The sequence below is a fragment of the Papio anubis genome, chromosome 5 (assembly GCF_008728515.1).
Source record: "Papio anubis isolate 15944 chromosome 5, Panubis1.0, whole genome shotgun sequence".
Lineage (NCBI taxonomy): Eukaryota > Metazoa > Chordata > Mammalia > Primates > Cercopithecidae > Papio > Papio anubis.
Window position 1 is genome coordinate 135396969 of NC_044980.1, and position 14490 is coordinate 135411458.

Below are 14490 nucleotides of genomic sequence, written 5' to 3' on the forward strand. Positions count from 1 at the left end.
TGTGGCTGCCCAACCAGCTGTATCCTCATCACCTGGGAAGTTGTTAGAAAAGCACATTCTGGGGTTCCAGCCCAGACCTGCTGAATCTGGAGCTCTGGGCGTGGAGCCCAGCAATCTCTGGTTTAACGAGACCCCTCCCCTCTCAGGTGATTGCCATGTTTACTCCCTCTCGATAACTGCTGCTCTCTCCTCCAGAGCATCTTCCTGGTTGTTCTCTGGGACTTAAAACCATGGTGGTATCTGATCTCATCACACTTCTGCCAGGAGGTGAAATCGAAGAGCCTACAGGTCATTTGCCTGACGACACCTGGGGATTCTGAGGTCAGTCATTCTGCATGAATGTGTGCAGTCCCTGGGCTCAGCCCTGGGCCGAAGGCTCTGAGGGATGTAAGGAGCACTAAATAGTAATAATTTGTCAGCCCTCACAGAGCTTCCAGTCCTCTGTAAAAGGCAGGGTTGCTGCCTAGAAACAGACTAAAGAGGGCCCACACGACATGGTTCTGACAGCATGGGTAAATACAAGGAAGCTGGGAGCCGCGCAATGCTGCACACGTCCCCTCCCCAGCTTCCTCTCCCATTCCCTCCCACCCAGCTGCTGTTGCAGGGCCTCCTGCCTTCTTTTTCACTCTCAACAGCACACCCTCAGTTTGCCCTCGTTTTCATTTCCTTTTCCCCTTGTCTCCCATACCTCTTGTCCAATTTCTCCCCATCCCATTCTGGTTTTGTTGTAAATCACAAAATTTCAGGAACAGGCCCAGCAAGGACAGAAGCCCCAAGGGGCAGGGGAAAAGGAGAGAAACTGCATAGATAAGAACAGGCTTCTTTTCAGAGTAAAGACTAAGAAGACACAGCCATACTGTAATAGTAGTTACCCTTGTCCGAAGGGCAGTGCAAGCCTGGAAAAGGGAGACCACCTGTGGGCTAGGGAGTGGGGAAGAAGCTCATTAGGGTGTCTGGACACGAGCTAAACCTTCACAGGGCAGGGGGACTTGGGAAAGCAGAGGGGACGGAGAGGCCATGCCAGCCCCATAGCGGGGAGGAGCTGGGGTGGGAGGGGGGCAGGGGGCAGCCTGGTGGGGAGGGAGGATGGATGGGGAGTCATAGGAAATGAGGCGAGATGGGTTCCCAGATGGAGGAGGGAGCAGTTAAAGTTTGATTTTTATGATAGACACACCAAAGAGGTATGAGGGGGTTCTGAGCAGAGGAAAACTGTGTATATTATTATTGTGAAGACTTCATCTCTTGCTGAGGTCATAAACTCAAATGCCTATAGCATGAAGCAGGCCAGGTAAGAAGCAAGAGGGCCTGGAGGGGTCGCGTGAGCTGGAGAGCACATGTACACTCTGAAGTGGGCGGTGATGCACAAATCCCGACAATTATTACCACGGGAAGTAGAAGCTCAGAGTTGCCAAGTCATCCAGTTTTTCAACAGAAGTTGGATCTCTGGATTTCTTTCTCATGATGTAAAGTTTCTTCATTTTTAAATAGGCAGCTCATTGAAAATTAAAAAAATCTGTACACCTTTGGGTGGTAACTTCTGACCTGCGTTTAAAAAAATTGGACCTGGTGGTTTGCACCTCAATATAAAATATTATGACCGTTGTTTCTTCTCAGTTTCCTCCCTCACCCCTTTCTAGCAAATCCATTTATTGTGAACAAAAAATAAGATAACATCCAAGCATGAACAATGTACTGTTTTCAACACTGCACACGAATTATCTCATCCTCACACAACCCTGTAAGATTAGCTACTCCCACTCTATGGATGAGAGAATTGGGTTCAGAGAGGTAAAACAACTTGCTCCAAATCTCACTAGTTTCAAGTGAGGGAGCCAAGACTCAAGCCCAGGTGGTCAGACTACAGGGTCATGCGTTAAGCCTGTGTGTTATATCCTTCCCTGTATTCTTTGGTGACCATATTTCAGTTGTCTTTTTCCCTCTTCCAACTATGACATTTGTGAGGTTGTATTTTCCTTCTTGTGTTAAAATATTAGGTTCCCTGTCTTTATTGCCCATGCCCTGGTGCCTGAGGCCTGTGAGTCAGCTGTGCTCGGTCTGGCAAGCATCCATGGAGGACCCGCCATGCGCCGTGCATCGTGGTGGCGCCAGCTGTCCAATTTCATGAAACTCCATTTTAATGAAGGATACTGACAGATAGAAACCAAAAATTCCAACCTAATATGGGATATCATGTTGAGACAAAGGCATCTTTGGTATGCACTGCGATCATACAATGGAGTCATAAATGTGGAGGAGGTGTGGGTCAGGGAAGACTTCCTGGGAGAAACGTCCTGAGGGCTAAGTCTCAAAGAACTCTGAGGAACACCAGGTTCAAGAGGCCAGGCATTAGAAGTCAGAGGGGTGCAGAGAAGGTCAGCAGAGTGGTGATAAGGCAGCAAGAAGGAGCCCTGGATGGTAGGGTTGAGCCTACCTGAGACAGCTAATGGATAGGAGGAAGGGACCAGTCAGAGGGGCTGGGGAGTCACAACCTGACATTGTGTATGCTGATTCAGTGTCTACACGCTCAGTGCCAGGCCATGGGGAAGACCCCACAGAGAGGGTAAGGCTTGTTGTTCAAGTGGATGGATGAGAGGCTTTACCCCTCATTAGTTGTGGGGCCTTAGGCAGGCTGCTTTGCTTCCGGGAAGCTGGGTTTCCTCACCTGTAAAATGAACTCGAACTTATTCGGCTTAGTGAGTACTGAATAAGAAGATGCTGGTGCCAAGTCTAGCACAATGCCTAACCCCAGTAATCATTCAGACAATGTTTGTGATTACTATCATTTCTGACACTTAGTAAATGTTTGTTGAAGGAGTGAAAGGGAGCAATGGCTTAGGTGACCCCAGCGGCACCCAATGCAGTTGGGAGATCAGATCATCAGCTAAGCTTAAGCCTGGCCCATGATTTCCACTTGTCTTACAAGGACTGGGAAATAGGGGTTACATTAGTTTGAGGGAGACTTCAACTTTAACATAAACTCCAAGTGACGCCATCCAGTCCACCGGAGAAGTAGCGTGCTTCAACAGGCAAGTCTGACCACAGAGATTGCAGCTGAATCAGCTGTAACTCGGAGCTGAGGCTGATAATTTTCTGAGGCTTGTCTGCACGCCTGTGAATCTTGCGTTCCTGTAGGTTACATCATTCTATCCAGGTGCAGACAGTCCTACCGACGGACTACTCCCCAGCAGCTGCAGCAACCTGGCACCTGGCACCTGGCACGGAGGAGCCCATCTGGTGGCGATATGCAGCCACTCAGGACTCGTGCCAGCCGCGCCGGCTCCTGGGTGACGGGCAGATACGGCTGCGGCTGCCTTGCTTACTAACCCAAATAGCACAGAGCGGGACAGTCTTCCAGCCAGGTGGGTAGCTCCAGGAGGCCACATTGACCTTGGAGATTCCTACCATACCCAGGAAAAGAAAGAAAAGCTGCGTACAATTCTTACAATCATGCTTGTCATTTCTGTAGTCCTTTTTGTTTAAGGATCTCAGCTGCTGGGGCACGTGCAAGTTTTCCTTCACTTTCTGTGCCAGCAATAATGTGCCTTGATTTTCAGGCAGTTATAAGTGGCCAGAGAGAAAGAGGACCTTAAAAGTATAAGCCTGGCTTATTTTTTCTGAAATGAGATAATTTCTGCAGCAGTGGGTCCCAAACTCAGCTGTGTGCCGGGTTTTTCTGGGGGATATGACACACACGGGGCTGCCAGTTCTGAATCAGTAGGTGTGTGGCCAGCCCCAAACACCTGCGTTATTAACCAGCTCACAGGGTGGTCCCCTAACTGGCTGCCTCCAATCCCCTGAGGACTTGTTAAAAATGCAGGTCCCTTGGCCATACCCCAGACCCACTATATAGACAGCTCTATCTAGGGTGTGGATGGACGGAGTTTCACTCTTGCCACCCAGGCTGGAGTGCAATGGCATGTTCTCGGCTCACCACAACCTCCACCTCCCGGGTTCAAGCGATTCTTCTGCCTCAGCCTCCAGTGTAGCTGGGATTTCAGGCACCTGCCACCACGCCTGGCTAATTTTTTTGTATTTTTAGTACAGACGGCGTTTCACGGTGTTGGCCAGGCTGGTATTGAACTCCTGACCTCGTGATCCACCCGCCTCGGCCTCCCAAAGTGTTGGGATTACAGGCGTGAGCCACTGTGCCCGGCCAACGGCTTCCTTTTTAACAGGTGACTTTTGCCACAGGTCCCTCAGCGGCTCTTGAACACAGTCAAGCTTTAGAGCTGCTGCCATTTGTGATTCTGACGCACTGTATTTGACCACTACTCCCGAACAATTATGCTTGAATTTCTGTCCTGCAGACCCTAGATTTTTTTTCCCTGACTCAACTAGACTGTCCTCAGCAGCCAAGAGAAGTGTTGTTGGCCAACATAACACAAAAGAGGCAAAGAAAGTAGAAAAGTGATGTAATCTGAAGCCACGTGGAGTCTGAGGCGAAGGAATTGTGATGGAAAACACCAGGGATCCTCACCTTGACTATGACCCAGCTTTGAGAGTTGAAATGGAGTGTGTGAAAAGACACTGGGCAGTTCTTTGGTGAACGGGCTAGTTGGAATTAGTAACCTTCTCCTTGGAGAAGCTTCTGCCACGGCTTGTAGGTTTGCTTGGCTTTCGTTCTTTTTTTTTTTTTTTTTGAGACAGAGTCTTGCTCTGTCACACAGGCTGGAGTGCAGTGGTGCCATCTCAGCTCACTGCAACCTCTGCCTCCCAGGTTCCAGCGTCCTCCTGCCTCAGCCTCCCAAGTAGCTATGACTACAGGTATGTACCACCATGCCCAGCTAATTTTTGTATTTTTAGTAGAGACGGGATTTTGCCATGTTGGCCAGGCTGGTCTCGAATTCCTGGCTTTAAGTGATCTGCCTGCCTTGACCTCCCAAAGTGCTGGGATTACAGGCATGACGCACTGTGGCTGGCTGGCTGGCTTTTGCACTCTTCTGGGCAGTCTTGGGGCAGGGACTGTGTAAGCAGGGAGTTTGGAAGCTTGGATCCCAAAGGTCAGAGGCAGAGTCTGACCTCCAAGGGAGAGGAGAGGTACAGTCTGCGGATCTGGGAAGTGTTTCAGGACAGGCTTTGCTGCCAGCCCCCAGGAGCCTTCCTCCCCTGCGGGAAGCCAGTACAGAGGCATTCTCCAGGAACCCAGCTGGCCAGACAATGCCACTCTGTTCCTGAGTTTGCTGGCACCCAGGCGGTTAACCCAGAAGCCGCCTCTGTGCCCTTTAGGGCAGGCAAGTTTTAAAGCTCTCCTTTCAACTTGGGCCCAACAACATCTTATAGGGTAAGAAGATGCACTTTCCTCCCCCAGGGCGCTGTTTTTCAGTATTCTTTGACACAAGGTCCTCAAGAGGGTATCTTTTCTTCTTCTGCAGCTGATGATCCCTGGGAGAATTTTTTCGTTTCTTTTCTTTTTTTTTCTTTCTTTTTTTTAGAGATAGGGTCTTTCTCTGTCACCCAGACTGGAGTGCAGTGGCTCAGGCATAGCTTACTGCAGCCTTGAATTCCTGGGTTCAAACCATCCTCCCACCTCAGTCCCCTAAGTAGCTGGGATTACAAGCAAAAGCCACCATACTCAGCCCCTGGGAGAATTTTTACATCTTTAGAAGAATTCTCCTGGGAACTCTTGAGATGAAAATAACACATGTCCACTCAGCACTATAAGCCAGGAACATGCAAAGTGTCTTTCTCCCACCCCATGGTGGCCAGAGATCAAACAGCCATCCCGGAAGGCCAGACACTGGAGACATTTAAAAAAAATTGTTTTAAAATTTATTTTATTATATTTCATATCATGTCAAAATTTAAGACAGCTTTAGGCTGGAGGGCTCACGCCTGTGATCCCAGCACTTTGGGAGGCTGAGATGGGTGGATTGCTTGAGCCTAGGAGTTTGAGACCAGCCTGGACAACATGGCAAAACCTCGCCTCTACAAAAAGCAAAAAAAATTAGCTGGGCGTTGTGGCACATGCCTATAGACCCAGCTACCTGAGAAGCTGAGGTGGAGTGGAAGGATCGCTTGAGCCCAGGAGGTCAAGGCTGCAGTGAGCTGTGTTCATGCCACTGCACTCCAGTCTGGGTGACACAGTGAGGCCGTCTCAAAAGATAGCTTTAAAATTGCATACAGTATATCTCAAGAAGAGGAATAACAACAAAGAGAAATAAAGGAAGGGGAACCAATGAAATTAGGTAGAGGTTGATACATGAACTCCTGGCACACTTACTAAAGACAGCACACAGATTTTTTTTTTTTTTTTTGAGATGGAGTCTCACTCTGTCATTGAGGCTGGAGTGCAGTGGCATGATCTCGGTTCACTGCAACCTCTGCCTCCTTGGTTCAAGCGATTCTCCTGCCTCAGTCTCCCATGTAGCTGGGACTAGAGGAACATGGCACCACGCCCAGCTGATTTTTTGTATTTTTGGTAGAGACAGGGTTTTGCCATGTTGCCTAGGCTGGCCTTGAACTCTTGACCTCAGGTGATCTGCCCGCCTCAGCCTCCCAAAGTGCTAGGATTATAGGCGTGAACTACCACACCCAGCCGGTTCTAAGCTTTTTAGCAAGGGAAGAAGTGGTCAGGCTTAAAGATAACCCAAGTGACATCAATTCCTTTACCCTTTCCTTTATTATTTTTTAAATCTATCATTTATTGAGCTTCTACTATGTGCCAGGTACTGTCCGAGGCATGGAGGATACAGCCACAATAAAAATGAAGCCCCTATCTCCATGTAGCTCACTCTCCAGGTGGGAGAGGGAAACAATGTGCAAGTAAACAATGCCACACATGATAATCATATGTCAGGTGGTGCTAAGTGCTAAATGAAAATGACCACAGCATGCCCAGGGATGGAAAGTGACCGGGAGAGGTGTGGCCATTTTAGACAGGGGCACTAGGGGAGCCACCCAGGGACTGGCATTTGGCCAGCAACCTAAACATGGAGGCGGGGAGCTGCACCAATGTGTGGGAGAAGAGTGTCAGGCAGAGGACAGTGTCTGCAAAAACCACAGAGCGTGAGAGTCATAGATGTCTGTGGAACTTGCAAAAAGACAGCGTGGCCCAAGCACAGTGAAAGGGGAGGCCCGGAAGGGGTAGGAAGTTCACGGCACCCTGGGGATTTGTGCAACATAGCAGCCCTGGGGAGGAGATGAGGTCAGGAGGAGAATGAGACTCTTCAGGCCATGGCTATAGGGCAGGAGGCAGTATGATTTCAAGAGACCACTCTGGCCACTGTGTAGAAAACAGGGTGTCAGCAGGGGCGGCGCATTAGTTTGCTGGGGCTGCCATAATAAAATGCCACAGGCTGAGTAGTTTCAACAACAAAGTTATTTTCTTACAGTTGTGGAGGCCAGTCGTTCAAGTAAGATAAAGAGGTTGGCAGGTTACTTTCTGCTGAAGTCTCTTTCCTTGGCTGGCTGCCACCACCTTCTCACTGTGTCCTCACAGAGTCTCTCTGCGTGCACACATCCCTGGTGTCTGGGTGTCCAAATTTCCTCGTCTTATAAGGACACCAGTCAGATTGGATTAAGACTCACCCTAATGACCTCATTTTAACTTAATCACATCTTCAAAACCCTTGTCCCCAAATACAGTCCCATTCTGAGCTACTGAGGGTTAAATCTTCAAACATGAATTGGAGGGCACACAGTTCGACCTGTAACAGGGCAATGACAGAAGCAGGGAGACCAGTTGCCAGGCTAATGCCATGATCCAGGCAAGAGTGATGGTAGCTTGGACCAGAGTGACAGGTGTGAAAGTGTGAGAAGTGGTCCGATTCTGCAAATATCTTAAAGGTGGGATAGGATTCATTGATAGAGTGGATGTAGAATGTAAAGAAAGAGGGAAGACAAGGATGGCTCCAGTTTTTTTTTTTTTTTTGTCATAAGCAACTGGAAACATGGAGTTGACATTTAATGAGATGGGAAAACTATGGGAGGAGCAAATTTAGGGGGGATGCTGAGATCAAGGAGTTCAGTTTGGGACATGCTAAGTTTGAGGTGCCTGTTAGGCATCCGGATGGAAATACCAAGTAGCCAGGAGGAGATAACAAACATTCAGTTTAGGAGAGAGGTCAGGGTTGACTGACATAATCATTTTTTTCTCATTCCTATGGTTTCTTTTTTAATATAAAAATTTTGTTGAGAAATAATTCACATACCATAAATTTTTCTTTCTAAAATGTACAGAGTGGTAGGTTTCAGTATAGTCACGGGATGGATGGTGCAACAATCACCACTGTCTAATTTCAGAACATTTCATCACCCCCAAAAGGAATCCCACACCCATTAGTCATTCCCCAGTCCTCTCTCCCCTCAAGCCCTCGATACCATGAAATTGCTTTCTCCCCTACTGATTTGCCTATTATGAATATTTTATAAAAATTGAATCATAAAATACATGGTCTTTCGTTTTTGGCTTCTTTCACTGAACGTAATGTTTTCGAGGTACACTTATGAGTATCAGTGCTTCATTCATTTTTATGGCTAAATAATATTCTGTTGTATAGATTAGCCATGTTTCGTTTGTCCATTCATCAGTCAATGGGCATTTGGGTTGTTCCCACTTTGGGCTGCTATGAATAATGTTGCTATGCACATTCATGTATAAGTTTTTGTGTGAACATGTGTTTTCAGTTCTCTCGGGTATACTTAGAAGTGGAATGCTGAGTCATAGGATAACTTTATTTTTAACATTTTCAGGAACTGCCAAACTGTTTTCTAAAACAGCTGTACATTTTACATTCTCACCAGCAATGTATGAAATGTCCAATTTCTCCAGATATTCAGTCATCCTTGTTATTGTCTGTCTTTTTTTTATTATAGCCATCCTAGTGAGGGTGAAGTGGTATCTCATTGTGATTTTGATTTGCATTTCTCTGATGACTAATGATATTGAATATTTTTCGTGTGCTTATTGGCCACTTTTATATCTGCTTTGGAAAAAATGTCTATTCAAATTTGTTGCCTATTTTTTTCACTGGGCTGTTTATCTTTTTATTGTTGAACTGAGAGGTTCTTTATATACTCTGGGTATAAGTCCATGTCTGATATATGACTCACAAATATTTTGTCCTATTCTGTGGATTTTCTTTTCCCTTTCTTAATCATTTTTGGAAGCATAAGAATTTTTCATTTTGATGACCCGACATACAAATTTGAGAGTCATCAGCATATAAATGTTATTTTAAGCCACAAGGCTCCACAAGATCCAATAGAAAGTTAGCTTAATAAGGAATAGAAGTGGGCCAGGAGCTCACGCCAGTAATCCTAGCCTTTGGGAGGCTGAGGTGGGTGGATCATCTGAGGTCAGGAGTTCGAGACCAGCCTGGCCAAAATGGTGAAACCACACCCTTAAAAATACAAAAATTAGCCAGACATGGTTGTGGATGCCTGTAGTCCCAGCTACTTGGGAGGCTGAGGCAGGAGAATCGCTTGAACCTGGGAGGTGGAAGTTGCAGTGAGCCAAGATCGCACCACTGCACTCCAGCCTGGGCAACAGAGCGAGACTCTGTCTCAGAAAAAAAAAAAACAAAAAAACGAAAGAAAGGAATAGAAGTGTCCAAGGACTGAATCCAAGAATGCCCACCATCCAGAGATCCAAGACATGAAAAGAAACCAACTAAGAGGACTGAGGACTCCACTCTCACTTCCTCTTTTCTCTGAGTTTTGGAGTGCCTGTTCCTTTCCAGAGTAGCAACAGAAAATTAAAAACTCGTGTTTGCTTTTTAGGAATTGCAATTCCAACCCTCTCTTTCAATTCTCACCTTCAAGGCCATGCAGGTTCCAAGGGTTTTGCCTGTTCTGATGAGGAGTGCTAGCATGTCAATTCAGGCCCCAAGATGGCATTAAAACCACCAGAGATTGACTGGGCGCGGTGGCTCATGCCTGTAATCCCAGCACTTTGGGAGGCCGAGGTGGGTGGATCACGAGGTCAGGAGATCGAGACCATCCTGGCTAACACGGTGAAACCCCGTCTCTACTAAAAATACAAAAAAAAAATAATTAGCTGGCCGTGGCGGCAGGTACCTGTGGTCCCAGCTGCTGGGGAGGCTGAGGCAGCAGAATGGTGTGAACCCGGGAGACCGGAGCTTGCAGTGAGCCGAGATCGCACTACTGTACTCCAGCCTGGGTGACATAGCAAGACTGTCTCCAAAAAGAAACCACCAGAGATTTATTGGATTTCCTGGCCTTGAAAGATAAGGGGGAAAGGGAGCAGCAGTGGTCAGGGAGAGCCTTCAGACTGCATTATAGCTTTGATGCCTTTGAAAGGAGAGGGAGAAGAAAGGAGGACTGGGTAGGAAGAGCTTCAGGCTGTAGAGCGGTTCTGAGAACATCTTGTCAAGCCCAACTGGGGCCCCAGCACAAAGCTTGCCCACAAAGTTGTCCATGCTGGCCAGAAATGGCTTGGCTCTAGTACTTCTGCCAAACTATCATTGGCTGGGAACAACTTGGGGAGAATGCTGCTCTAGCATGAACACTGAGGTCTATCTCAAAGATACTGAATCTGGAGACCGTCTGCTAACTGCAGTCCTTCCAACAGGTTCTTTCTTGAAGCAAGACCTGAGTGCTGCGTTCTTATGGCTTCCACAGTCCATCCCTAGTCCTCACAGACCCGCTTCTCCATATACACTCAGAAAGCAGCTCCTCCGGAGTTTTCATGAGTTTCTCTTCCTGGTAGGGAAATTAGAAGGAGATGAAAACTGACTACAGCTTCTATAGCTTCAGTAGATGCAGCGTCTCAGTGCTGCAGGTGATGCCGATCCCCTCCCTCTTCCTAGCCATTTAAAATTCCCCTCACCCTATTATCACCCCTGCAGGTCTTTATAGCTTATCTGGTGATGTGACGTAAACCCTCATTCTTGAGGGGCCTGAGTCTCAGCCTTCTCAACTGGGGTTGCTGTACCTATCTACATGTCCCCTGGGTTCCACATGCATGCCCTCATGCTTCCATTGTGTACAAGCAGCCCTATATCCTTTTGCTGATCAGGATCAATTACCTCTGCCAAGATGGCAACTCCTTGCCTGCTGTCTCCTAGACACACAGAGTCCAAAGTTCCCTGGCAGCAGCCATAGCTTGTAGTTCAGTGGGACCCTTGCTGTGCCATCTGGCAAGAGTGCACCCTCTCTGAGAAACATGACCTCCAACCCTGCAGAGCCTAGAGTTGTGGGGACAGGAAATACCAAGTCTCTCAATGGGTCATTAGGAATAGTGGTAAATGGGGACACTCCTGCATCCATTCCTTGGTTTCCTGATCAATGTATTCATCCTACTGGGGACACACTGACACTGAGATCTCTGATTTAATGCCTATGACAGATCCTGATACATGGCACCCATCCTTCAGCTGTGCCTGTAGAAAGCCATTTCCACACACTGCAAGGCCTACTGCATCTAGATGGTGTGCTTCTGGGTGATATGATCAGTGGATCCCATGTTAATGGGCCCACATCTGCACTTCTTTTGCTGTGAAGGGACCCCTGGTTAGATGCTATGTTGGGTAGGACAACAACTGTGGATCATTTATTCCTTAAGCCCCTGAATAATGGTGCTGACTAAGGCTTCATCAGAGGGAAAGGCAAATCCATATCCTGAACAATTCCCTCTATGAGGTTGAACTGATAGCCCTTCTAAGACAGAAAGAGCTCAGTGTTGCCAATTTGTCACCAAGTAGCCAGTTGGTTTCCTTCAGGAACAATGCAACATTGGGGGCTATATTAATTTCCTGGGGCTGCCATAACAAAGCAGCACAGACAGAAGCGTATTATCTCACAGTTCTGGAGTCTAGAAGTCCAAGATGAAGGTATGGCGAGTTTCACAGGGACATGGAGGAAGTATCTGTTCTAGGCTTCTCTCCTTGGCTTGTAGATGGGTATCTTCTCCTTGTGTCTTCACATTGTCTTCTCTTTGTATGTGTCTGTGTCCAATTTTTCTTATAAGGACTCTAGTCATATTGGATTAGAGTCAACCCTAATGAGCTGATTTTAACTTAATGCCCTTTACAGACCCCATCTCCAAATGTGGTCACATTCTGAAGTACTAGAGGTTAGGACTTCAACATATGAATTTTGTGGGGGAACTATACAGCCTAGCAGAGATAGATCCAATAAATAGGCAGTTTCAGATACATGATCACTTTGTACCCAATAGCCAAGTGATCTATCAGATCATATATCTGAAACTGCCTATTTATTGGATCAAGTCATAAGCTGGGTGAGCCCAGCAGCACCACATTGTAAGATGGAAATGATACATTTGGAATCAAGTTGCATGAACAGATAGTCCAGCCCCCAGGTCACCTGTCACACTTGCACAAGTGTTTCTACCCCACCTGGTACTTATGCCATGGATCTCAGGGCTGGTCTATGTTGCTTCCAAGTTGAACATTCAAAGGTAGTAGTAGCTAGATCAGCCATGGTAGGTGGGGATCCATGTTGTTTGGCCCATACATGTGTGGGCACCCTCTCTGCTACCAAGGCCACTCCATGCCTGTGCCCACCATGCACATGACATCAGTCTGCTGAATTATTTGTCTTCTTGGTTGTTGAGTACCTTTTCCATGGTGGATGCTTTCTGGCAGGCATTAAAATGTGATACAAAAATCCTCACTTTGTACCCACTCCCATATGTGTCTGCCCCAGATCTCCTCGTCTCCCAGACCCTAATCTGATGAGCAGGCCACTGGCCTCTGCCCATAAATCTCTATAGTCTCACCTCAAATCACGCAAAGTAGGTGAGCACATGCACCACTTTCCGCTCCATCCATTGGGAAGATTTTCCATCTCCATCCATTGTGTTTCAAGATGACTCCTGGGATGTAGCTGGAGTGCAGCTGCCATGCCCTTTTGCGTTTCACCTAACAACCCAAACCATTCATAAACCAAGCTAGGTCTTCTTTCTCCTCCTCCGGCCCGTGGCACACATTTACCTATATAACAAACCTGAACATCCTGCACAAGTGCCCTTGAACTTAAAAGTTGGGGAATAAAAAGAACTCCCAGCATGGCATAGGTACCAGTTGGGGTAGAAACACTTGTGCAACTGTGACAGGTGACCTGGGGTCTGGACTAGCTGTTTGTGCAGCTTGACTCCAAATATATCATTTCCATCTTACAATGTGGTGCTGCTTCACTCACCCAGCTTATGACTTGATCCAACAAAACCAGCTCATAATAGGCAGTTTCAGATACATGATCACTTTGTACCCAATGGCCAACTGATCTATCTCTGCTAGGGCCCAGGAACACATTATGGGTTGTTTCTCCAGTGGCAGAGGCTTGTCTGCTGTGGATAACATGGTCTTGCTCTGGAATCCCGGGACTTCAACATGAGTCTTTCTCTGGGGCTTACAGCAATGTTTCTTTTATCTTGGAGGGGATATTCTGTCAAACCTCTGAACACTGGACCCCTACAAACTTCCCTAAAGTGGCAGGTCCCTGAATCTTCATGGCATCCATCTCGCATGCTAAGGGTACACTTGTCTCACCTAGGCTTCCAGTGTTTAGCCACCTCTTGCTCATCCTGTTGGATCAGCATGACACCATCAATCAGCGTAATGCATTGCTGGGATGTTCTGTGGGACGTCCGGTTAGTTCAGGTCTTTAGGACTGTATCATGACAGAGGGCAGAGAGTTAAGAGAGCACAGAGGCAAAATTATAAATAAATGTTGCCAGTTTCATGATAAAGTGACTTGTTTCTGATCCTCTTTTCTAATTAGAATAGAAAATAACACATTTACTGAATTGATGGCCACATACCTTATATGTACTTTAGAGCTTATTAATCCCCTCTAGCAGAAATCCCACCTCCAGCACAGCAGCTGTGATCAGGGCCATGACTCGGTTGAGCTCGCAGTAGTCTGCAGTCATTCTCTAGGATCCATCTGTTCCCTGCAGGGGCCTGACTGACAAATTAAATAAAGATATGAGAGGGACCATCAGCAATGCATCCCTTAGGTTTTTAATGGTGATGCTAATTGTCTCCATCCTTTTAGGACGTAGTATTTTTTATTTACTGTCTTAGCCAGGAAGGAGCAGGTAGCTTCAGAGGATTCCACTTGACCCTCTCTACTACCATCATTCTTACTTCATAGGCCGAGGAGCCAATGTGGATGCCATACCAACTGCTAAGCTTTTCTATCCCAGTTTTACACTCAGGGACTGGGGAAATGATCATATGGTGGTTTAACAGATCCAGGAGACCTTCCGTGAACTAGATTTTAGCCATGAGTCCATTCGTATCCTAACATTTGTAAGCCCCCTCTTTAATAAGGGGACTGTGCTCATCCTTTGGGTCTCTGGGCATCAATGTCACTTCACATCTGTCTACAAGTGTTTTAAATATCCGGGTATCCCCTTTTATTAGTGTATAATAAACTGAGTAAATATTCTAGTATATACCTCCCATAGCCTTTCCAGGTCCTTTCTTTTAAGGACTAATTCACTCCTTCAGTCGACTAGTTCTGGATCTGAAAACTGACACTGGTTCAGGAACTGAGTGA

At 46.9% G+C, this 14490-nt stretch overlaps 1 protein-coding gene across 1 annotated transcript in view; it reads left to right on the forward strand.

The window, feature by feature from the left end:
* The first annotated feature begins 302 nt into the window (after positions 1 to 302).
* Positions 303 to 14490, forward strand: part of ARHGAP26 (Rho GTPase activating protein 26) — a 519008-nt gene continuing 504820 nt past the window's right edge. The window contains exon 1 of the mRNA XM_031666806.1: positions 303 to 321. The gene's annotated coding sequence lies outside the window, so the exon portion shown is untranslated. The remainder of the gene's footprint in view (positions 322 to 14490) is intronic.